A 25916-nucleotide genomic window follows, 5' to 3' on the forward strand; every position below is an offset into this window, starting at 1 on the left:
AAAATGGTCCCTAATCGGAGTTTTCTATAAAATTGGACGCATAGAAAACGTTAGACGATTAGAATGCAAGATGACTAGTAGTTCTGTTTCTTGAACTATGTGGACATGGCAATGTCATAATCATTTGCATAGATACTTACTTTGGGAAGACTAGTATCGGACGAGACCTATGAAACTTTACTGTAAGAGATGAAAGTCTGTCATAAGTAAATTTCATTAAATTATTAGACACTAAATCCTCAATACCTGAGTGATTTGAGATTACTTGTTTGAGAACTGGTTGCTTTGACGTTGACCAACCGTCGCACCGTAAAAGGAGGCTATAAAGGCAACGCTCAGGTAATCACCTATCAAACGAAGTCTAATCTCAAGATCGCAAGATTGGGATTGTCCTCCCATAAATCGGGATGAGATGCTTAAAAGTTGTACAAGGCCACTCGGAGAGCTAGAAACTGTGAAATGCATGGCCGTGCTCGGATGAATCATAGGCTATGATTATCTGTTTATTTGATCAGTTGAACTCTGAAACCGAGGAACACCTCTGGACATAATAAGGATGACAACTCTTACCTTATGTTCAAGAGCAAGCATCGAGTGACAAAGGAATTAGGAAATGCACACTTGTCCCTAAGGACAAGTGGGAGACTGAAGGAAATAATGCCCTTGGTCCAAGTATGCATTCTATGTTAAGTCTAATAAATGCGGTTCAGTATTAATTAACAAGTTAATAATTCAGTGAGATCAAGTGAGCTGAATGCCTAGCTAGAGGCCGCTTCAGTTCAAGTGGAATTAATGATATTAATCCACAGCTTACTCTTGACTGAACCCGTAGGGTCACACAAATAGTACGTAAACGGATCAAGTATTTAATGGCATTAAATACTCCATCTATGAATATTCGGAACCGACGGATCTTGGTTTCAGTGGGAGCTAAGATCGTCACAGGCAAGAAATGAATACTCCGGAAACGATGATATTGCCGGAAACGGAAATATGGATCGTATCGGAAATATAAATATTATCCAAGTCGTAGATGTTGCCGGAAACGGAAACATGGTACGTGTCGGAAAATATTATCGGAAATGGAAATATTGCCAGAATCGGAAATATTGCCGGAAACGGAAATATTGTCAGAATCGGAAATATTACCGGAATCGGAAAATAATTCCGGAAACGGAAATATTAAATATTTGTTCGAAACGGAAATTAATTCCGGAATCGGAAATATTAAATATTGTTCGTATCGGAAATGAATTCCGGAATCGGAAAATTTAATCGGAAGCGCATCGTACGAATAAGCATCGGACGAGGCCTGCCGGACGAGGCCCAGCACGAAGCCAGGCCATCGCCCAGCAAGCCAAGCGCGCCGCACAAACAGCCACGCCAGGCCCAGCGCAAGGCCAGGCCCAGCAGGCTGCGCGCAGCGCACAGCGCGCACAGCACGCGCAGCGCACAGCGCGCACAGCACGCGCAGCGCGCAGCGCGCGCGGGCGCTGAGTGGGCTGCTGCTCGCGCGCACGCATGGGGCCCATCGTGGCTGCCGTGCGTGTGTGTGCAAGTGTTTGTATTCGTGCACGTTTCCTAAAACATGCAGAGTTCGGTTAATGATTAAATTCCTAATTCTATTTGATAAATTAATTAAATTAGAGTTCTTGTAGGATTCTAGGTTTAATTAATTTGTATCTGAATAGGATTTCGATTCCCTTTCCATACCGCTATAAATATGAGGCTAGGGCTCACAATTTATAACACAAGTTTCAAAGTATTCAAAGTGAGTTTTTGAGAGAAAAATTCAGTCACACATTTGCCTATAAAGTGCCGAAAATAATAGTACCTTAAGGGCGATTCTAGTTGGTCAATCTTAAGGCGGATCCGGACGTGCTGTGGACTATCTACGGAGGGACGACACTTGGAGTCCTAAAGACTTGTTCTTGTTCGGTTCGGGCGCAGCTAGGGAAGGCACGCAACAAAGAGTATGCATCTAATCTATGCTAAATGATTATGTGTAAATAATATGTTTTCCTGGGTTTATGGTTTTTCCGCATGATTTATGTATTGTCATATGTATCATAACCTATCAATAGGGTCATTAAGGCAAAGGCCATGACCAAAACACACAAAGCACGTAGTCAGCAAAAGCTGAGTACTTACAAGAATAGAGTAAATGAACTAAAACATGCATCACTCACTAAGTACTAATCAACATGCAAAAGCCATATAATAATAAACAATCAATCATGAATACAAGACTCGACTCTTGACTCGACTCTTCACTCACAATTCAATTAGAATAAGCTTCGAACGGGCCAAAAGAAAGTTCCATAAAGGAAAAAGGTGATGGGAGTCAACCATACACCAAGTAATAATTAGTAAAATCGGGCCATACCGACGGAATTCCTGCGCATAATATAAATGAAACAACGTCTTGTATCATTAGTAGGAGTACGAGCTTTCCGGCAAGACTCCCCCCATTGTTCATACTCAAGGTATATACGTTCCAAGAGTTTTGAAGCTTGTTCCGGTTGCACTTTACGTTTATTAATATTTTATTTGAATGTGAACTCAAGACTCAACAATGTACATTCATACAATTAATAAACAACAACCAAAACAATCTTATTTTAATGCTTTAAGACTTGTGATCAACCAAGCAAGACTCTTGTGAAATTACTACCATGTTCCTCCTCACCAAAGTGAGACTCCACATCATGCACATTAACATGAGGGTTGTGCCCTTGCACGACAAATCCTAATTCATTTCATACGTAATATTCCCAACTGAACCCTACATGTGCGGTGGCTTACATGAGCTAACCCTTCACATGTGGTAAAATAAATAGTACAACGAGGTACGAATAAATGGCTCAAAGTATGCTAGACATCCCGTACAATAGCATACAATTAAATAATCATCCCTTGCATGTGAAACAAACCATACATGCATAAATATTGAACAACATGATTGACAATAAATTCCATACTCATAATAATCTCAACATGCTTGTTCAACCAACAATTCAATAATTCCAATAACATTAATCCACATGATCGTTCACCCAAGCATATATGAATCCACATAATATAATTCACATCATCAACAATCATGTAATGTCATTGACAAAAGGTGTGGTCGCCCTAGACTTGTACGTACCTTGAATACCTAAGCTTAGGGGCCACTTTGCAATAACGAGCACTCAACTAGAAATCACCTCCTATCATCAAAATAACGAAACTTAAATTATTTCCATGTTCATTAAATTTCCAGCAACTTTATAAAATCTAAAACCTCATTTAAACTTTAGAATTCAATCGTTTTTCAATAATATAATCGTCTCAATTTGCAAAACCAATCCCTAGTACGAAAACATACTTTTTCCGCATTTAAAATCAATAAAAATCAACACTTTAAGCCTTTATTCAAATCTGAAAATATAATTGATTATCATAATTAAAATCATCACCTAATTATGCTAATAAATTGACTCATTAGGTCTAGACTAAAACCCTAACTTGAAAATCCCAATAACATTAATTTATTATCATAAAAATCAATTCTTTATTCAATAAACAAATCTGAAAATTCGTCCTTTAATAATTAAAACAAGCCTAATGAATCACAACACGCAAATCCTCAAATCACGGTATTCATAACCGGTTCCCAGCATTTTAATTACTCAAAACAATATTAATATTATAATTCAAAATACGGAATTGAAATAGAATAGGTAAGGAAGAAGAGAATTATACCAATCCGGCTTATAGCACGGAACAATCACGAATTAGGGTGATTGGGCGAAAAGAATTGAATTACGAACACGAACAACACACACACACACACACACACACACGTCCGTATGTGGGTGCGCGCACGGCAAGGCGACGAACAAAGGGGCAGGGCAGCGCGCGCGGGCTGGCGCAGCGTGTGAGTGAGAGGGGCGAGCAAGGGTGTGCGTTGAGCACACGAGCAAGGGGACGAGCAAGGTGTGCGCGAGCACACGAGCAACAACAAGGGACGGCAGCAGCGCAGGGCACGAGTGCTCGCTGCGGGCTGCGGGCAAGAGAAAAGAGACGAGAGGGAGTGTGGGCGAGAGACAAGCACTAGGGCACGAGGCCGAGGGCGTGCAGCACGAGGGCACAAGGCCGTGCAGTGCAGCACGAGTGGGCGTGAGGCCGAGTGGGCGTGAGGCCGAGCAAAGAGAGGGAGAGGAGAGAGGAAGAGTGATGGGCAAGCAAAGAAAAATAGGATTTATGAATTTTAGGGGCTCATTTAATGATGAGGAGTCCTATTTATAGGCTCCTTATTTCTAATGGGCTAGGCTTAGGAAAATAGGATTGGGCTAAGAAATTAAATGATTGGGCTAGCCAAGAGTTTGGAATTAAATTCTTTTGATTGGGCTCGTTTAATAAAACGAATTGGACTTTTCATTTAAAACCCGAAGCCTTTAAAAATCATTTGTAACCCATTTAATTTCCCGACTTAAGAATTAAATTCGTTTCGTAATTAATTAAAATAATAGATATTCTAATTTATTGAAATACATTTAAATAAGATACATTTAAATATTATTTAAATGCTAATTAATCGTAAAATGCTTTATAAATATAATAAAATATACTTATAAATATTATAAAAATACGAGGTATTACAGTGGAGTCTAAAACCTCCTCTCCCAATGCACCCATGTATACCTCCCCTTCAAAAGAGCATTATTTCAGGATGATGACAGCTACGATCTTCTCAAAGGATAAATATGATGATGAGCTACGACGGAGGAGAAGGAGTGAAAGAGGTGAAGCACACCGCTTCAATACAAGATGCGTTGAGGGACTTGATCACCCCCAACCTAGCTTCCATCGGCCATCATGCACGAGCCGACGAAAGGAGAAAGTGGTCGAAGCTCGTGAGAGTCAAGGGAGTGAGAAGGATCAGAAAGAAAAAGGGAAGGCCAAGAAAAGTGGGAAGAAAGGTCTTCTCAGAAAAGTGAAGGACAGAGCAAGGTCCTTGGGCATCTTTGGCTCAAGGAGGCAATAAGGAGTAGTGATCCGCAGTCCTCAAAGGAAAGTTGTTGCATATGATGATGATAGTAATGACAGTGACCTCGAGTTCCTAAGAACCTCGAAAGACGAGCTGCTAGATGGTCACCCATGGTGAGGTACGTTTTCTCTCTACCACCCTGCTAAGGCCCTGTTCTTTAGAGCTGAACTGAACTGAACTGAACTGAACTGAATGCTCCTGAACTGAACTAAACTGAACTGAACTTAACAGAATATATTACCGAAATAAATAATAAATAATAAATAATAAATAATAAATAATAATAATAATAATAAATAATAAATAATAAATAATAAATAATAAATAATAAATAATAAATAATAATAATAAATAATAAATAATAAATAATAATAATAAATAATAAATAATAAATAATAAATAATAAATAATAAATAATAATAATAAATAATAAATAATAAATAATAAATAATAAATAATAATAATAAATAATAAATATAATAATAAATAATAAATAATAAATAATAAATAATAAATAATAAATAATAATAATAAATAATAAATAATAAATAATAAATAATAAATAATAAATAATAAATAATAAATAATAAATAATAAATAATAAATAATAAATAATAAATAATAAATAATAAATAATAAATAATAAATAATAAATAATAAATAATAATAAATATAAATAATAAATAATAAATAATAAATAATAAATAATAAATAATAAATAATAAATAATAAATAATAAATAATAAATAATAAATAATAAATAATAAATAATAAATAATAAATAATAAATAATAAATAATAAATAATAAATAATAAATAATAAATAATAAATAATAATATAAATAATAAATAATAAATAATAAATAATAAATAATAAATAATAAATAATAAATAATAAATAATAAATAATAAATAATAAATAATAAATAATAAATAATAAATATAAATATAAATAATAATAATAAATAATAAATAATAATAATAAATAATAAATAATAAATAATAAATAATAAATAATAAATAATAAATAATAAATAATAAATAATAAATAATAAATAATAAATAATAAATAATAAATAATAAATAATAAATAATAATAATAAATAATAAATAATAAATAATAAATAATAAATAATAAATAATAATAATAAATAATAAATAATAAATAATAAATAATAAATAATAAATAATAAATATAAATAATAAATAATAATAATAAATAATAAATAATAAATAAATAATAATATAATAATAAATAATAAATAATAAATAATAAATAATAATAATAAATAATAAATATAATAAATAATAATATAATAATAAATAATAAATAATAAATAATAAATAATAAATAATAAATAATAAATAATAAATAATAAATAATAAATAATAAATAATAAATAATAAATAATAAATAATAAATAATAAATAATAAATAATAAATAATAAATAATAAATAATAAATAATAAATAATAAATAATAAATAATAAATAATAAATAATAAATAATAAATAATAAATAATAAATAATAAATAAAAATAAAAATAAAAATAAAAAATAAAAAATAAAAAATAAAAATAAAAATAAAAATAAAAATAATAAATAATAAATAATAAATAATAAATAATAAATAATAAATAATAAATAAAAATAATAAACAATAAATAATAAACAATAAATAATAAACAATAAATAATAAACAATAAAAAATAAAAAATAAAAAATTAAAAATAATAATTAATAATAAAAAATATTAAATAATAACTAAATAATAATTATTAATTAATAACTAAATAACTATATAATAATAATAATAATAATAATAATAATAATAATAATAATAATAATAATAATAATAATAATAATAATAATAATAATAATAATAATAATAATAATAATAATAATAATAATAATAATCTGTAATTGATTACTCAATAATTACAATAAATGATAAATATTAATAATAATAATAATATTTCATATTTAATAACTAATAACTAAATAATTAATAACTAATAATCCGTAACTAATTAATAAATAATATTAATAACTAATTAGTTATAAATAATAATAATAATAATAATAATAATAATAATAATAATAATAATAATAATAAGTAATATAATAATATAAATATAAATATAAATAATAAGTAATATAATAATATAATAATATAAATATAAATAATAATATAAGTAATATTAATAATAATAATAATAATTATTATTATTATTATTATTAAATTAAATTGAATTAAATTAAACTGAACTGAACTTAATGCTCCTGAACTGAACTGAACTGAACTGAACTGAATGCTCCTGAACTGAATGCTCCTGAACTGAACTGAACTGAACTGCCAAATAAGTCCTGAAACTGAAATTAAGCCAAAAAGAACAGGGCCTAAACCACACCAGGACGATGTGCTCAGTTTAGCTTGGGGGGTGTTTATATGTAGTTTTTATTTTCTTTCTTTCATAGTTTTCTTTGCATATAGGTTGCATTTAGATTTATTTCTTTCCTTTTCTTACCTTTTTTTTCGTAATTTTTTCATTGTTTTGCATTCTAGGTACTAACCTTTGCATTAGTTGCATTATCGTGTAATAATAGTTATTATTTATGGCTCCTTAGGAATTCTCAAAGTTAGTACATAAGGATGAAGTGTTTTTCATGTGTTTTGATCCTCATCTCATGCTATAAAAATCCCTGTACATTGTGGTGATGCATGATTGAATGATTCATGTACTTTTGTGTGTGTGATTTCAGAATTTCCCTACACAATCATAGCTTTTCGAAAACCAATTTTTTTTGTCTTTCTATGTTAGTCTAGCTTCTCAATCAAGTCTCACCCAAAAGTAGCTCTCAAATTTCATTTTGGTGTAAAGTATACTTTCCCCCTCATCCAAGATTCATTAAACTTGGATTTGTTTTAGTTCTCTTTATATGCAATTGTCTTTATGAACCACATGTTGATTTAGGACGGAGGCCATTTTTCGTATCATGTTGTTCCTAAACACAAGCCCTTCTTGAATATATCCTTTGCATACCCATGTTGAAACCTACCCAACTCTACTCCCAAATACAAGCCATAGCCTTTCTTTGATACCCCAATCCTTGGAAGCTAAAGTTTGTGATGGAAGTATGGTAGCTTCTAAGCATCTCAAGAACCCATGTTGAAGCTCACCTCATGACTTGTAATATGTTTCTAGATATGTGTTCGTGTTTTGTTTTTCTTTCAAGTTCAGTTCAAAAAATAAAAACGAAAAGAAATGTATGTCCTCACTCCGAAAATGAGGAATAAACAAAAAAAATAGAAAAGTAGTTAGTTTAAAAATCTCAAAAGTCTTCAAGTGGTTGTGTAGCATTGTTCTTAAGAAATTTTCTCCGTTTCTTGTCTACACTTGTATATCACATTGTTGTTTGTTCTACGTGATTGTATTTGTGCCTTATTGAGAAGGTTAGTTCAAGTTGAATAGTTGATGGATACCAGCATGTGATGTATTGTAGGCCACTTTTCATTGCATATGTGTATTTTTCTCCCATTGATTGTTGAGGTTTCACCACATTCCCAATTTTTTGCACATTAGCCGCCACAAAGAATACCCAACCGGAATAAAGTCCTCTCAATATGAGCAAGTTTAGTTTGTTTGCAAGAATTTTCTAGAACTATGCCAAGTCAAAAGTTGAGTGAATCATCTGGAATATTTGAGCACATTAGGCTCACCCACACTAAACACTTTATCATGAGAGAGCATGCCATTAAGTGAACTTTGTTGAGCTTAGTAAGCTTTAGGAAGACATCAAAAATATATTTTCATATTTTAACTTATGTGTGTGTTTGTGTGTGGGATTGGATGTTGTCATTACCTTTGGTCTTGATCATGCTTCGCTTGCATCCTACTTTGTACATTATTTTGTGATGAGAGACATAAATGGTCCTAACTTTTAATGATTCATCCTTGTGCTCTTGCTTCAACCGAGCTTCACTTTATGAGTCTTGCTCGAGGACGAGCAAGAGTTTAGCTTGGGGTTGTTTGTTGTGCTTGCAATTTTCACATCTTTAGGAGCAAATTATTATCACTTTTGTGTACATATTAGCGTAGTTTATTTTCATATAGTTGCATTTAGAGCTATTCATACTCTATTGCCTTTCTTTACTTTTTTTTCCTACAAAGAGCTCCTCTCTCCTTATTTTCAAGCCAAGATAAACCGACGCTTGGAGTATGGATGTCCAGCTAATCCAAAGGAGAGATTGACCACACCAATGGGGTTAGAGTTCAAGTCCCTCTAATCCTCGTCACCCCACCTCATCACTATCATAGAAGCCTCCCACGAAGATAAGGAGAAGTATGGGTGGAAAACTTCCACCAAGTCGATCTTATGCACTTGAATTAGCACGACATTTATACAACGGAGAAGTGAAGAAGGGAATCTAGGGGCATCATCCATGCATAGTTGATGCATCCCTTATATTGCATTGGGAAGGAAGAACACCATGGGAAGCAGCCAAGCACGAGTCGTGCACAAGTCGACCAAGGTCGTGCAATTTCTTATGCACGACCCTAGCATGGGTCGTGCATAATTAGCATGGGTCGTGCATCACCTGCTACCCAATTCTAGCTCGATGTAGTTCACGATTAACATGGGCCGTGCAGAGATGAAGAGCCATGTGCAAGGTCTGACGACAACCCTACTTTTTGGGAACATGTTCCCCTTACTATAAATAGAAGGCTACCCTTAAGTGTAAGGTAAGGAGTGAGTCGTTAGGTTTATTTTCAGTCATTTAGTTATCTCTGTTAGTGACACACTCTAACCAACCGTTATTGATTTCTAGTGTAGTTTATTTCTTAATTGTCTTTACATTTCTGAATTCTTGGAACAAGATCTCAACTTTCAATTCAAGTAATTGTTCTCTTTCATGCTTCATTTCTGTATAGCTTTTATGAATTTACATTAGTTTCAATTATTTATGGACTTTTAGTGCATGATTTGTGGTTTAAGTTCTTTACCCAAAGTGGTATGTTCTTGGTGTTCATACCCAAGTTCTTGGTGTTCATCCCCATTCGAGGTATGGCAAGATTTTTTTATCCTTATTACAAGTTCTATTTTGTTGTAATATTTTTCGCATCCAGTGATGGATTTCTATAATGCGTCTTGGTTGTTGTGGGGGTGTTTGGGTGAGTTTGGAATGTGAGGAGTCTCATTCCAATTTAAGATAATTTTTATGTGTTCTTTGGAGGTTTGGATATGGTTTCCATAGAGAGTGAAGGTAACCTTGTCGGGAACCATCGAGAGGACCTCAAAGGAAGCAAGGAACTCTACATTGAGGGCGGCGTAAGAGTGGAATTGGACACATGCATAATCTTCTAGATTAACCACCCTTAACAAACGGTTAACATCTCGATGGATCCTCATATCTTGAAGATCGGACATGTCAGGGTAGAGAGTTGCCTCAATCGTATGGAATGAGATATAATCGAATAACCTTGGATAGACCACCACCGAGGCGGGGATCTGAAGCTCACACATTCTCTCCTTCCTGTCATCTTCCCTACTTCTTCCCCGCAATTTAGGAGCCATTTTCTGAGTTTTCAAGAATATTTCCTCCAACAACACTTCCCCTTTATTTCAAACCCTACCACAAAGTACCTGCTTAATATAGTACACCAATCCAACAACCAACAATGCAAATAACAACCAACAAATTCAAAATTCAATGGAATTAAAGGACAAAATATTTAACCAACTGCTCTCAAACATAGGAGTAGAAAGGGATAAATAGAGGAGGAGATGAGTAGAATGAAATTCTCTCCAAGAATCGGAAGAGTGCGATTCAAGTCCTTCTCTAGACTATACTAGCCGGAATTTGGATATTGTGTCCGCCCCTTGGTCTTTGTGTCGCTGCTCTCGATGTACTTTGGTGGGCAAAACCGGAAAAATTCGGGGTTAAGTTGTAAATGTACCAAATCGAATTATTGAGAACAATTTCCACCGATTTTTGTAAGAGATTGAAGTAGTAACAAATTGATTTTTTTGGGAGATTGTTAGAAACAATTGAAGGAAATAATGCCCTTGGTCCAAGTATGCATTTAATGCTAAGTCTAATAAATGCGGTTCAGTATTAATTATACAAGTTAATAATTCAGTGAGATCAAGTGAACTGTATGCCTAGCTAGAGGTCGCTTCAGTTCAAGTGCATGGAATTAATAATATTAAATCCACAACTTACTCTTGACTGAACCCGTAGGGTCACACAAATAGTACGTGAACGAATCAAGTATTTAATGGAATTAAGTACTCCATTTATGAATATTCGGAATCGATGGATCTCGGTTCCAGTGGGAGCTGAAATCGTCAAAAGGCAAATTATGGATACTCCAGAAACGATGATATTGCCGGAAACGGAAATATGGATCGTATCGGAAATATAAATATTATCCAAGTCGTAGATGTTGCCGGAAACGGAAACATGGTACGTATCGGAAAATATTAACGGAAATGGAAATATTGCAGGAATCGGAAATATTGCCGGAAACAGAAATATTGTCAGAATCGGAAATATTATCGGAATCGAAAAATAATTCCGGAATCGGAAATATTAAATATTTATTTGAAACGGAAATTAATTCCGGAATCGGAAAGGTTAAATATTGTTCGAATCGGAAATGAATTCCGGAGTCGGAAAATTAATCGGAAGCGCGTCGTACGAAATAAGCATCGGACGAGCTTGCTAGACGAAGGCCCAGCACGAAGCCAGGCTCACGCCTAGCAAGCCCAGCGTGCAAGCAGGAGCAACACAGCAAGCCAAAGGCATGCAAGGCCCAGCGCAAGGCCAGGCCCTGCGCGCCCTTTGGGCTGCGAGCAAAGCTGCGAGCAACACGGGCTGTGAGCAACGCGGGCTGCGAGGCAGCGTGTGGGCTGCGGGCTTCACGCCCGCGCGGGCATGACCTGCTCGCTTGTGGGACGTGCTCGTGTGCGTGTTGGAGTTTGTGCATGCATCAAATCCTTAAGCGATTAGGATTAGATTAAAAGATTAATTTCATAGGTTACTAGTTTTAAGTAAACTCTAATTCTAATAGATTTAGAATATTTGAATCCTAGTAGACTTCCAATTCCATTATTCCTACTCTATAAATATGTGATGGCATTCACAAATTTATGAACACATAATTTTCAATTATTCACCTAGTTTTAAGGATTAAAACTAAGTCTAATATTTGCCAAAATATTCGAACATATTCATAGAACCTTAGGTGCAATTCTAGTTAATTAAATCTAAGGCGGATCCAAACGTGCTATGGACTATCTACGGAGGGACGACATTTGGAGTCCTAGACTTGTTCTTGTTCGGTTCGGGCGCAGCTAGGGAGGGCACGCTACAAAGTGTATGTGTCCTAAATTATGCTAATTGTTATGTGGCAATTAATTTGGATTCCTGGCTTTATGGTTTTTTCGCATGATTTATATTCAATTATATGTATCATAACCTAATAGTGGTATCACGAGCCTCTAATTAATTCCATAATAATTAGTTAACATGGTTAAATTTTATGAATTTGCAATGAATTAAAGGGGTGATTAATTCGAAATTTTCAATTTTTGGTAATTAATTGCAAATTCGTGCGATTATTTAATTATATGTTCGCAGAATTTTCGGCAGTTTAGTCAATAATGGTCGGAATCGTATAATTTTATAGTGTATTTCGCATGTAAACGACATTTTAAATTTTTGACTAAAATCAAAGATTTGATGCCGAACCCAGAATTCCCAAATTCGAAGCCTAACTATGACTTTTCGGAGGTTTTAGTTTTTAGAACGCAAAATTTGTAATTTTTAAGATGTTAAATTAAATATTTGCGATTCTTGTTTGTAAATCTTGAATTTTTGATTGACCTACTGTATATGTTTAACAAATTTATATGCCTAAGCTTGTTAATTATACAACCTAATTTGTAATTGTAATTAATTTGTTGAAATTCGAATAATTTAGAATTTGATTTGATTTTCACAATTAATTGACAATTTAATTAGGTATCCATGATTAAAACCACCATAAAAGTTTTCAAATTTGATAAATTTTAAATTTTTATGACCTAGATTTGAATCCATGATAATCGGAAATTAATTGAATAATAAATTTTCGATTTTTCGCCCTAAATTTATGAAATTACTTTGATTTATTAATTTTTCTATAAATTTGAATTAAAAGGTTTTGATTTTTATATAATTCGCTCATGAATTTTGCACGCACAAAGCAATGGACGCTACGTGTTACCTTTAAGGGGTGTTGTATAGTGCGGGCATGCAACGACGAGCAAGGGAGCTCGTTGCCCATGCGGTACGAATGCAGCGAGCAACGAGCGTGGCATGCGCGCAAGGCAATGGGCTTCCTGGGCGTGTGTGCTGCGAGCTATGGGCGATGGGGCGATGAGGCAAGGCACAAGCCGAGCAGGCAGGCGCGCGTGGACAGCGAGCGCTGCTGCGCCACAGCGAGCGAGCTGCTGCTGCGCGTAGGCGTGGCTCGGATTGCTGCGTCTAGGCCTGGCTGCTGCTCGTGCCTTGTTATGCGGTCAGTCGAGGGGCGCTGCTGCCTCGTGCACTCGACGGGGCATGGGCGCAAGCCCATGGCCTCGTCTTGATTCGATTGATTCTTTTTTAATTTAATTTTGAATTTTCAGTTCGAAAACGATTTTAATTAATTTTAAAATTCGTAATTTAATTTTTTCTCGGAGTTTAATTTTGAATAATCTAATTATTATAAATTTTATTTATACTAATTATTTTACTAAAATTAAAACCTTGAAAAAATTTAAATTTATTAATTTAATAAACTGAAAATAAATTAAAGGATTCAAATATTAATTTATACGAGCTTTAAATTTTAATTAAATTTGTATGTTTCCGGTTAGACTAGGAAATACAATTTTATGTTTAAAATTAGTAAAGCATGTAAATTTATTGGTTTAAGTGGGAGCTTTTAGTCATAAACTCTTGATTAGGTCTACAATCCTTTAAGGTTAAAACAACTTGATTAGAATTAATAAGGATTGAATAATTGGTAGATTATTGGAAGCCTTGATTAATTGCTGCAATATTTATGTGATGCATAATATGTTCTACTAACCAGCTATGTGGGTCATTCATTGATAAATGAATGGGCCATTCATTGATAAATTAATGGGTGATTGGTATACATTGTATATGTACTGTTTTGCAGGTTATTGAAAGTGACTAGTATGGCCCAAATAGGATAGAAAATATGGTCTGCGTACCATTAATTTGAATGTAAAATTGGTCTAATGCACCAAAGTTTTTAATTTAAATATGGTCTGCGTACCATCAAATAGTTGTAATTAGTTTAAATTATAGCTTATCCTATTTGAAGAAAATGGCGCCTCCCATGGTGAAATTCAAGACGAAGTTTCCAATACATTTTCAAGACGGAGTTTGAAGTTGAAGTTTCAAGATGAAGTCGGGCCATACTAGATCACATTTATATTTTATGCATGCTTTAAGTTATTTATTGCTTTAAATTATGTCTTAATTATGCATGAGATTATGGCTTGATTATGTTGCATGATTAAGGATTTTAGTTCACTTAAAATCTAACCAACATAGTAAGAGCCTTAAGTTCCAAACTTTAAAAATTGAGTTAAAAGGTGCCATGCCAAAATAACACTTGGATAAACCTTTACATCAATCTTAGTAATAGTTTTCCGCCTAAGCGAGGTATTACTTATTGATCCTAAAGGGGTAAGGTACACAAATAATTGTGAGTACATGTTAGTTTTGGTGAAACTCAACGATATAAGTAAGGAGTCCTTTTATGTCGTGGCAAATGAGATAGGTTTACCTTATAAGTTCTTAGACGTACCTATCAACCAAGAGTAGTTTCTAGACTATTAGCAAAGGCTTTGCTTACCTAAAATATTTTAGAATTGAGTCTAAATACATAATGTGCTTAATTCTTCAATGATTTAAGAATCTTGGAATCATTTTATTCACACGTGCCGGAACACATAACTTGAATAAAATGCTTAATAAATGATAAATTATGCATGTATTCTAGAATTTAAGTTTATTAAGAGAAACTGTGAATGGTTATTTATTTGTTTATTCTTTTTTAATTGTAGATTTCACTATGGCAAACAACAATAAAAACATCATCATGGGTTCTGAGCTTATGGTGAAGCTGAACCTAACAAATTTTCTTGAATGGGAAGCTAAGCTAGTTGAAGTACTTAGACTCAATGGACTTGAGTATGTACTGTTCAATCCAATGCCAAGCTACTATCCCAGAGACATGACCCCTGAAAGATATGCCGCCTGGGATGCGGACCTCAAAAAGGTTATGAGTCTCATGCTGAACAATATCCCTGATGAATGGGCTAGAAGGTTTGTAGCTTACGAACCTTTTACGCTCATCAAGAATCCGAGGGATATCTGTCGTGGAAACACGGAGGACAGGGACCTAAATGTCCATGAGTTGATTGAATCAATGTCAGGCTTGAAGGTTAGTTCTCATAACAGATGTTTTAGGATGGAAGTCCAAGAAACACATGTTCAGGTCCTTCGCACTAAACAAAGGGTGGGCGTTCCACTAAGGTTCCATGTAGACCATATGCTTTCATTATTTGATCGATTAAGTCTACTGGGAACACCAATAAGAGAACGGATGGCAGTCTCTATCTTGCTCAATTCACTGCACAGTGGGTTTGGTCGCTTTAAGCAACTATACCTAAGTGAACCAAGAGAAGAAACAGTTGCAGAGTTTGTTCACCTAGTCAAAAAGGCTGAGATAATCTCGACTGTGAAGCCAAGGATTTACTCAAGGCTAAAGGGAGACCCTTCAAGAAAGGTGGAAAGTCCAAGGGCAATGCTGAGTCAAAGAAGAAGAAGACAAAGCTGGACAAGTCCATATTAAGCTGTCTTTATTGTGATGGAATTGGCCATTACAAGAGAGAATGTCCAAAGCTTAAGGAAGATCAGAAGAACAGAACAGTCGTTCCATCTTCAGGTATTTTCGTTATAGACTGTATACTTGCTAATTCAACTTCTTGGGTATTAGATACAGGTTGTGGCTCACACTTATGTTCCAATTCGCAGGGACTAAGAAGAAGTAGAAGGTTAAGAAAGGGTGAAGTCGACCTACGAGTGGGAAATGGAGCGCGGATTGCTGCATTAGCTGTAGGAACTTATTATTTGTCGTTGCCCTCTGGGCTAGTTCTGGAACTGGAAGATTGTTTCCATGTTCCAAGTCTTACTAAAAACATCATTTATGTTTCTTGCTTAGATGCTAAGGGATTTTCCTTTTTAATAAAAGACAATAGTTGCTCGTTTTATTTTAAAGAGATGTTTTATGGATCTGCTAGATTAGTCAATTGACTTTATTTATTAGATCACGACAAACAAGTTTATAACATAAATACCAAAAAGGCCAAAAAGAATGATTCAGATCTCACCTATCTGTGGCATTGTCGATTAGGCCATATAAACATAAAGCGCATAGAAAGACTTCAAAAGGAAGGAATTCTAGAACCATTTGACTTAGAGGATTATGGTAAGTGTGAATCATGTTTACTTGGCAAAATGACAAAGCAACCTTTCTCTAAAGTTGGAGAAAGAGCAAATGAACTATTGGGTTTAATCCATACAGATGTATGTGGAACAATGAGTACAAATGCTAGAGGTGGTTTCAGCTACTTTATCACTTTTACTGATGACTTCAGTAGATATGGTTATGTCTACCTAATGAAGCATAAGTCTGAATCCTTTGACAAATTCAAGGAATTTCAAAGTGAAGTAGAGAATCAATTAGGCAAGAAGATTAAGGCACTGCGTTCTGATAGAGGCGGTGAATATCTGAGCTATGAATTTGATGACCATCTGAAAGAATGTGGAATTCTATCAGAATTGACTCCTCCCGGAACACCTCAATGGAACGGTGTGTCAGAACGGAGGAATAGAACCTTGCTAGACATGGTTAGATTAATGATGGGTCAGGCCGAACTTCCAATAGAATTTTGGGGACATGCACTAAACATAGCTGCACTCACTATAAATAGAGCTCCGTCTAAAGCTGTTGAAAAGACTCCATATGAGTTATGGTTTGGAAAGCCTCTAAAAGTGTCTTTTCTTAAGATTTGGGGTTGTAAAGTATACGTCAAACGATTAATTTCAGACAAACTTCAACCAAAATCTGACAAATGTATCCTTGTGGGCTATCCAAAGGAAACAAAGGGGTATTACTTCTACAATACATCTGAGAACAAGGTGTTTGTTGCTCGAGATGGTATCTTTTTGGAAAGAGATAACATTCCCAAAATGACAAGTGGGAGAAAAGTAGACCTCGAAGAAATTCGAGTCGAACAACAAACTCTAGAGAATGCTCAAGATGACATTCAGGATGAAACTCAGAGATCTTTAGAAGTATCTGGTGAGAATCAAGGACCATCTAGAAATGTAACCCCGCGTAGATCGCAGAGATATAGATCTCAACCGGAAAGGTACTTAGGTATTTTGACGAACGAGAGCTTTGAAGTTCTATTACTTGAAAGTGATGAACCTGCAACTTACAAACAAGCTATGACGAGCCCTAGCTCCAAGTAATGGCAAGAAGCCATGCAATCTGAATCAGAATCCATGTCTGAAAACCAAGTTTGGGATTTGGTCGATTTGCCAGATGGCTACCAAGCCATAGGAAGCAAATGGGTTTTCAAACTAAAAAAGGACAAGGATGGGAAACTAGAAGTTTTCAAAGCTAGATTGGTTGTAAAAGGTTACAGGCAAGTCCACGGTGTAGATTACGATGAAACCTTTTCACCAGTTGCAATGCTAAAGTCTATTCCGATAATGTTAGCAATCGCTGCATATTACGATTACGAAAGATGGCAGATGGATGTCAAAACCGCTTTCTTAAACGGCGTTTTAACAAAAATTGTGTTTATGACATAGCCTGAGGGTTTTGAGGATCCAAAGAATGCTAAAAAGTTATGCAAGCTTAAGAAGTCAATCTACGGATTGAAGCAAGCATCAAGGAGCTGGAATCTACGTTTTGATGAAGCAGTCAGTGACTTTGGTTTCATCAAGAACACAGACGAATCTTGTGTATACAAGAAGGTCAGTGGGAGCAAAATTGCTTTTCTAGTATTATATGTCGACGGCATATTACTTATCGGAAATGACATTCCTATGTTGAACTCTGTCAAGATTTGTCTTGGGAAATGTTTTTCGATGAAGGATCTAGGAGAAGCACAGTACATACTGGGCATCAAGACTTACAGAGATAGATCTAATAAGATGATTGGACTCAGTCAAAGCACTTATATCAATAAGGTGCTTGAAAGGTTCAATATGGCAGACTCCAAGCAAGGCTACTTACCCATGTCTCATGGAATGACTCTAAGCAAGACTTAGTGCCCAAAAACACTGGATGAGCGTAGACGAATGAGTGGGATTCCATATGCATCATTGATTGGTTAAATAATGTATTCTATGATATGTACACGTCCGGATGTTGCGTACGCACTCAGTGCTACGAGCATATACCAGTCAGACCCAGAAGAGGCACATTGGACTGCTGCCAAGAATATTCTGAAGTACCTGAAAAGGCACAAAGATGATTTCCTGGTCTATGGTGGAGATGATGAATTAATTGTTAAAGGCTATACGGACGCAAGTTTCCAAACCGACAAAGATGATTTCAGATCACAGTCTGGGTTTGTCTTCTGCCTCAACGGAGGTGCAGTAAGCTGGAAAAGTGCTAAGCAAAGCACCATTGCGGATTCTACAACTGAAGAGGAGTACATTGTTGCACATGAAGCAGCAAAAGAAGCTATTTGGCTAAGGAAGTTCATAGGTGAACTTGGTGTAGTCCCCTCCATTAAAGGACCAATAGCTCTATATTGTGATAATAACGGAGCTATTGCACAGGCAAATGAGCCTAAACACCACCAGAGAGTCAAGCATGTACTTCGTAGATTTCACCTTCTACGAGAGTTCGTTGAAAGAAAAGAAGTCGATATAAGCAAGATTGGAACTGACGACAACATCTCAGATCCACTAAACCTCTGTCGCAGGCAAAGCACAACTCGCGCACTGCAGCTATGGGAATCAAGCATGTTGGAGAATGGCTTTGATGTCCTTATTTAATGTTTTAAAGTTTTAAAGTTTAATACATTGGAAAACATTATTAGTTAACCATTCACATTAATGAATAGAATTCATTTTTTCCATTTAATTTGTGGTTTATTAAATGATGAGTCCCTTCAATTTGACGATATATTCAAGATAGTCTGTCAGGACCAGTCCTGTGACTAAGAAATATCTATCAAGTGAACTTGAATGTCAAAAGTTGAAAATGATCCTTGGTCGGAGTTTTCTATAAAGATGGACGCATAGAAAACGTTAGACGACTAGAATGCAAGATGACTAGTAGTTCTGTTTCTTGAACTATGTGGACATGGCAATGTCGCAATCATTTGCATAGATACTTACTTTGGGAAGACTAGTATCGGACAGACCTATGAAACTTTACTGTAAGAGAAGAAAATTTGTCATAAGTAAATTTCATTAAAATTATTAGACACTAATCCTCAATACCTAAGTGATTTGAGAATACTTATTTGAGAACTGGTTACTTTGACGTTGTCAACCGTCGCACCGTAAAAGGAGGCTATAAAGGTAACGCTCGGGTAATCACCTATCAAACGAAGTCTAATCTCAAGATCGCATGATTGGGATTGTCCTCCCATAAATCGGGATGAGATGGTGAAAGTTGTCAAGGCCACTCGGAGAGCTAGAAACTGTAAAATGCATGGCCGTGCTCAGATGAATCATAGGCTATGATTATCTGTTCATTTGATCAGTTAAACTCTGAAACCGAGAAACACCTCTGGATATAATAAGGATGACAACTCTTACCTTATGTTCAAAAGCAAGCATCAAGCGACAAAGGAATTAGGAAATGCACACTTGTCCCTAAGGACAAGTGGGAGACTGAAGGAAATAATGCCCTTGGTCCAAATATGAATTTAATGCTAAGTCTAATAAATGCGGTTCAGTATTAATTATACAAGTTAATAATTCAGTGAGATCAAGTGAACTGTATGCCTAGCTAGAGGCCGCTTCAGTTCAAGTGGAATTAATAATATTAAATCCACAGCTTACTCTTGACTGAACCCGTAGAGTCACACAAATAGTACGTGAACGGATCAAGTATTTAATGGAATTAAATACTCCATTTATGAATATTCGGAATCGACGGATCTCGGTTCTAGTGGGAGCTGAAATCGTCAAAAGGCAAATTATGGATACTCCGGAAACAATGAAATTGCCGGAAACGGAAATATGGATCGTATCGGAAATATAAATATTATCCAAGTCATATATGTTGCCGGAAACGGAAACATGGTATGTATCGGAAAATTTTATCGGAAATGAAAATATTGCCGGAAACGGAAATATTGTCAGAATTAGAAATATTATCGGAATCGGAAAATAATTACGGAATCAGAAATATTAAATATTTGTTCGAAACGGAAATCAATTCCGGATTTGGAAATGTTAAATATTGTTCGAATCGGAAATGAATTCCGGAATCGGAAAATAAATCGGAAGCGCGTCGCACGAAATAAGCATCGAACGAGCTTGTTAGACGAAGGCCCAGCATGAAGCCAAGCCCACGCCTAGCAAGCCCAGCGCGCAAGTCACGAGCAACACAACAATCCTAAGGCACGCAAGGCCCAGCGCCAGGCCCAGCGCGCCCTTGGGCTGCGAGCAACACGGGTTGTGAGCAACGTGGGTTGTGAGGCAGCGTGTGGGCTGCGGGATTCTCGCGTGCATCCTGCTCGCTTGTGGGCCGTGCTCGTGTGCGTGTTGGAGTTTGTGCATGCATCAAATTCTTAAGCGATTAGGATTATATTAAAAGATTAATTTCCTAGGTTACTAGTTTTAAGTAAACTCTAATTCTAATAGATTTAGAATACTTGAATCCTAGTAGACTTCCAATTCCATTATTCCTACTCTATAAATATGTGATGGCATTCACAAATTTATGAACACATAATCAATTATTCACCTAGTTTTAAGGATTAAAACTAAGTCTAATATTTGCCAAAATATTCGAACATATTCATAGAACCTTAGGTGCAATTCTAGTTAATTAAATCTAAGGCGGATCGAACGTGTTGTGGACTATCTACGGAGGGATGACATTTGGAGTCCTAGACTTGTTCTTGTTCGGTTCGGGCGCAGCTAGGGAGGGCACGCTACAAAGTGTGTGTGTCCTAAATTATGCTAATTGTTATGTGGCAATTAATTAGGATTCCTGGCTTTATGGTTTTTCCGCATGATTTATATTCAATCATATGTATCATAACCTAACAACAATTTGGGTAGAGAGAATTAGGTTATTGATTTTGAAAACTGAAAGATTGAAATGAAAGGGGGAGAGAAAAGGAAGTCCGTGCAAGGTTGGCAAGACCCGTGCCAACTTTCCTCACCTCGTGTGGGCAGTAGCTTCCCCAAATTTTGCCAAGATTACCCCGTGCAGATTTGCACGGGGCGTGCAGCAGTCCTTCCCAATACCCCATTCTCATCCGTTTTCTTGCACGGTTTGCGCACAAGTGGAAGGTCATGGCAATTGGTTCCACCACGAACTAACCTTGTTCCTACAACAAAACACTCAACAAATGGTGAACTATCTAAGTTAAACTACAAAAGAAATAAATACCATGGGTTGCCTCCCATAAAGCACTCTTTTAGGGTCATTAGCTTGACCTAAATCACTTGCTTGATAAGTCGGAAGTGGCATTTGGAGATGCCCCATTCATGAGATTGACTTCGAGGTTGATGGTGGATCCTTCTACCTTGAAGCAAAATGTCTTTGCTCCGACCTTTGCCTTACCCTTGTGAGCTCTCTTGCAATGGCTAATATTGTTGGCCATTCCCTCAAATATGGTATGTTCCTCTTTGGGAGGGATACATAGAAAAGGACCTCCCACAGCCACATTCATGGCTTCCTTCTCACTTGGCTTAACACCATGATAGAAAGTACTCACAAAAAGCCTGCCTGGAATCTCATAGGGACAATTATCCTTAAGAGACTTGTATCTCTTCCAAGCCTTCGGATCGGATAAGGATCATTGTCTCCTTGAGAGAATATCATCAAGTCGTTCTTGAAAGATTAAATGACTTCAAATGGAGTATAATGAATCCTAAAGGTAGAACTCATCAACTCCCAAGCCTTGAAGCGTTATGGCCCGATTCTTTCATACCATTCTCTATCTTGGCCCTTGAAGGTGTATGGAAACTCCATAAACCTTAAAGAATCTTTAGAGATCCCTTCATACTTTTCTTGCTCACATTTCAAGAAGAATGTTTCAATATGCCCCGAGATATCCTTTTCGGGACTACCTCCGAACATATTCATCCTTAGCCACTTCACAAAGTTCATCCTCAACTCAAACCCTCCTCCTATGTCTATGCTTGTTTCTTGATCCATTACTTCCCTCGTGGTCTTCTTCACCCCTTCTCTTTCAATTTCATGAACAATAAGGAATTCGAGCAAAAATTAATCCAAAAAGGACAAAATGTAAGGCACACAATCACAACAATTACTAGTAACAAAAGTAAATCTAATACTAATATCTAAACATGAACTAACATAAATATCGGTTGATCTCCGGAAGCGAAGCCAAAAACTTGATGCAACTCCTACTAGTCGTTATAATGGGAGCGGCAAGCAAGTAATACAATTTAGTCCACTTGACTCAATCCTATGATACTACAACAATTATAGTAGACATAGAGTAATTAAGTAAGGAGTCGAACTCTCGGGGATCAAGCATTTTCTACACTAGCAAGATACATGTAGTCACTAGCACACTTCACTTGAAACACAATCAATGGTTGGTTTGTTAGCACAACTTGTCACGAATTACACAAACGGGGTAAACTATATTAAGGGATAGGACTAGGAAAGAGGGATTACACCTAGTATAGCTATGGTAAGTCAAGGACTCTCTTACGCTACTCAATCATGAATAATTGACGAATTACCATTTATTCTAGGGAGAATTGCGCACTACTACAAACCATTCCTACTCGATGGTCACAATGTGGTTCAAGAGTCTAGAGTTGTGTTTCTGATTTCCTACCTAGGTTCCAGTGGTCACAAAGAAAACTAGGTAAATATAAATGAGTTTAATTCTTCTGGTGGTTTTCCAAAAAGTGGTCTAGGTTCGAGAGAGAAGTATTTTCTTCCTATGGTTTGCCAAAGATAACCATTTTCTCGATTTGCATGCTCTTCATTATCAATTTCGTTTTGGACTTGGGCAGCAATAAAGGATTTTTAATACCCTAATAGTTTTCTTCCTTTCAAAAAATATTTTCTTGCTAAAAAAATATAAAATTACTAGAATATTACCGCCACTGTGATAACAGTTAAGGCTCGTATCAGAATTATGCATCACAACTATTAGCTAACTTTTAAAATCCAACATAATTAAATAAAGGTCTTCTTACAATTTGGAACCATCGAAGGCCCTAATTAAAATCCAAAAAAAATTAAAACCAAATTAAATAGTCTAGACATTTAAATCACATTATTAAAACATAGAGTCTAAAGTTAATACATTTAAATAAACGCTCTCAACATCCCAATCGCGAATGCTGACATTACTTCATCTATAGTAACCTTTCTCTAACAACCTTGTGTGACTGCTCACCAAAACCGCAAGTGCAACGATCGGTCATCATAGAATCATTAAGGAATAGGCCATGACCAAAGAATAAACAAAGTACATAATCATCCAAGCTGAGTACATACACATTAATAAGAGTAACTAGAAACTAACATGTTTAATTCCAAAATAAAACAATATTGGTCACATGCAAAAGCCACACCGGTAAATCACTTCAACATGAATAAATATTAATTGACAAGAATTCTAGACTTTAATTTTACTTTATAAGATTGGATTAAGAATCAACGGGTTTCTTACCTACTAATGTCCAAAATGGATTAGAATTTGGGAGCCAACCAAAACTAATTTAAAAGTTAACCTGTGTCACTAAATTGTGACAGAAGTTTAGCGCATAAATAATAATACAATGTCTTATATCACAGTAGAAGCCACATGCTACAACTGATGTGCTTGTAATTTGCACATCTTTAGGAGCCACTAGAGACTCTTTTACGTACATATTAGTGTAGTTTAGGACTTTAGGTGCATATAGAATGCATTTAGAGTTGATCCTATTTATTTGCCTTTCTATGATTGTTTTCTATGGAGAGATCATCTCTCCCTATTTTCAAGTCAAATCAAAGCGACACCTTTGAATTATAAGGAGTCCCGTTAATCCAAAATAGAGAAGAACAAAACGAGTGTAGCCCCGAGCCTTCCTTTGTTCACTCTCATCACCATCTTAAAAGGACTTTCATGAAGAAGAAGATAGAATAGAAAGCTCCCACAAAGTCACTTACATGGGCCAAGGAAATATTATATGCAAAGGAGAAGCACCATGAGATAGTCTAAATTCGTTTTGGAAGGACTCGGGAGAGTACTTGCACAAGGGTCAACTTAAACTACCCATAACTTCCGATCTAATAAACATTTGTAAGTGATTCAAGTTTTAGGTAATATCTTATCTCAATATATTTCTAGCAAGTGGTCACACGCCCTTTTTCGATTAGTATAAATGGAGTTATGGTGTTTTTAAGATAAGATGTACAGAATATACCGCAACACAGACCATGCAGCAGAAGCCGTGCAACCCTACATGGACCATGCATCATCTAAGTCCGTGCAAACATAACCAAATGAGAAGATCTTGGCACGTACCATGCAACTTTGGCACAGACCGTGTAACTTCCCGAGCCCAATTCCAACGATTCTTTTAAGTTTTCTTTTAGCTTTTCTTTTTAACTTTTAATCACTTTAGTAAAAATACTTTCAAACCCTAATTCTTCAACAACTCTTCCACCCCATTTTTGGGATGCAGCCTCCATGGGAGGATTTTAGAGAGAGAAGGGAGTGTTCTACAGAGAAAGTAGGATTTCTTGTTTTGCTTGGATTTTGATGGTGAAACACTTAAAACTTCCATGTCAATCTAAATGATTTTTTCTTACTTTTTCCTCTACCCATTCTCATTGTTGCTTCATTTATTGCTTTGATTTATTCCTTGCACTTTTAATCGCTTTCATTTACTTTCTTTTTGTAATTGCTTCTATTTACTTGCTTTCTTTAATTGTTTCCCTTTATTTCTTTCCTTTAAATGCTTGATTGATGATTTTTTTTTATTGTTGTTTGTATATAATCTCTTTCTTGTTCTTGCATCTTTAACTTCTTTATTAATGCTTTGATTATTTCTTGGAATTGATTAATTTATTCCATGTGAGTTCCCTTGATACATTCATTCTCAAAACCCTTATTAATTATATTAGACTTAGACAAAACTTATTGGCATTTTCCGGTGTCTCCTTCGTCTTTGTGGTTCGACGCTTACTTACTAATTTACTTGTTTTAGTGGTTAGTTTAGGTATTTGTTTGATTAGGAAAAAATAGTGATAACCTAGCTGTTTTCCCTTATCAAAATGGCACGTTGTCAAGGAATTGGGTCTATATTGGTTTATGTTAATTGGTTTAGGCTAAGTCTTTGTGTCTAATTGTCGTTTGGTGGTTGTTTATTTTATTTCAAAAAAAGGCATGTCTTTCTTTTCCTCAACATGAGCATGAATCTTTTTAGGTGTTTTTCAATAAATTTAAGAAGTTTCCAGGATGTCATAGGTGTGAATTATGGGATATTTGTGCCGTGATTGACCATGGTTTGAATGAGCATACAAGAGGAGTGGTTGAATATACGTTTCATGGTGCATTTAG

This window comes from Spinacia oleracea, chromosome 1, assembly GCF_020520425.1.
Source record: "Spinacia oleracea cultivar Varoflay chromosome 1, BTI_SOV_V1, whole genome shotgun sequence".
Lineage (NCBI taxonomy): Eukaryota > Viridiplantae > Streptophyta > Magnoliopsida > Caryophyllales > Amaranthaceae > Spinacia > Spinacia oleracea.